This window comes from Syngnathoides biaculeatus, chromosome 13 (genome assembly GCF_019802595.1).
Source record: "Syngnathoides biaculeatus isolate LvHL_M chromosome 13, ASM1980259v1, whole genome shotgun sequence".
NCBI lineage: Eukaryota > Metazoa > Chordata > Actinopteri > Syngnathiformes > Syngnathidae > Syngnathoides > Syngnathoides biaculeatus.
Window position 1 is genome coordinate 656152 of NC_084652.1, and position 1714 is coordinate 657865.

The following is a 1714-nucleotide window of genomic DNA, read 5'->3' on the forward strand; positions in this document are numbered from 1 at the left end:
GTCTAATAGAAAAAAAAAGAAAGACCTTGCTGCCATGGGACATCGATAGGCAATTACAAATTTTCACAGGGGTTCGCTGGATGATATCAAAATATCACAATGATGATGTTTCTCACAAAGGTCAAATAAAGGTGAGGAGATTCAATTTTGCAAGGAGGATATTGGGACAGTACCCAGACTGCCCTGCGAGAGGCAGCACTGTGCCACAAGGCCATCCAGAATGCCGGAAAATACAAAGAAGAAGATAGTGTTACTGTCATAGTAGAAGAAGAAATCGGAGATGCCGAGTTGCTGTTACTGCTAAGTACAATTTTTTAAATTCTCTTTGTCATTTTTCATTGTGGCGACAAGTTATCCCAACACGAGCGGTTCCTGTTCTATTTTTGTCCAGCAACAGATTTCAGATTGCCTCTCGTTCCCTCTTTTGCATCACAATCGCAAAACTGTTTGCCACTGTAAATAACATTCAACATTGTCGATTGTCAGCTCCGACTGTTTTCCGAGCAGATTAGGTAAAAAAAACAAAAAAGGATGTTTAAGAACACCCCACTTGGGATAATTTTTCATCTCCTTTATCAACATTGTTGACAAGTGATTGAGTCCGCCATGTTGTACTGAGCAGCTTTCCTCATTTCAATTCTATGCTCATCACATTTTGTCGTCTGACATCACACTAAATGGCAACCAGAAAGCATCATAAATGAATATTGGACTTTAGATGCCCATTGAGGAGGACACGAGTCACCACTCCGCTTCCTCGAAATGTCATTCCAACATGAACGTTTGAGGTCAGCCGCACATTCAGCGGCTTGAAAGTCGTCGCGACCATTCGGGAAGTTCCACTGTCGCTCATTTTGGTAAGCGTGCCTTTATTTAATTTTAGCTATCAGAATTTGCTGGCTTGCAAAGAGTCACAAGAGAACGGAACTTGTCATCCACGAGCGCAGTTGAAGAACCGCAACTTCTTCTTGTTGGGGCTTTTTTTTTTTCTTTTTTTCCCCCCCTTTTCGTTCTAATTAGGGAGCTTTGGAGTTTACTGCCGCTGCTCGGGGGATTATTCAGCTTTGGCCGGAGCGTGGCGAGCAGCTTCCTCTTACTTGCCAGTTATTTTTCTCTCTTTCTCTCTCTCTCTTTTTTCCCCTGCTGATCTAAGCAAAGTGGTGTCTGCAGCATGGTATGCGATGTGCCAGATATGAAGACGAGTGATCTCATTTGAAGTCGTGGCCCACGGAGTGAGGAAGCGGACTTTCCCCCTTCTCAAAAATGGATAAACGCTGCTAAAGCCTTGCGAGTCACTTCACTCGGCTCAATGAGTAAATGGACAATAAAGGTGCCATTTTGTGGGTTTCTGACTCATAAACTGCCTTGAGTAAAAAAAAAAGATATATATATATATATAATAAACGCCTGCATGAATTTTATGATATAAACAAACTTTGGCTTACTTCGTAAAAACTTTGCAAGTTATTAAGACCTCAGCACTTTAATGACAATAATGGATTAGTTTCCGTAAAAGTGCCTGCTGTTCTTATTTGCTTATATTCCAAATTGCACAAAATTCCTTCCCATTCCCAGCAAGCGTTATTTTTCACCCTAAAAAAAAACAAAACGCTAAACGTTAAAAAAAAAAATAAATCACTCTTAGGGGATCAGCACAAAAGTAAGCCATAGCAAAATGAGCCACGAGCCCGAGTTTGATTTTAATATTTAGTGG

General features: G+C 40.9%; 1 long non-coding RNA gene across 1 annotated transcript; it reads left to right on the forward strand.

The window, feature by feature from the left end:
• The first annotated feature begins 248 nt into the window (after window positions 1–248).
• Window positions 249–1345, forward strand: LOC133510894 (uncharacterized). The gene is made up of 2 exons (XR_009797738.1): window positions 249–857; window positions 1154–1345. It is a non-coding gene; the product is annotated as an uncharacterized LOC133510894 (long non-coding RNA).
• Window positions 1346–1714: the final 369 nt, after the last annotated feature.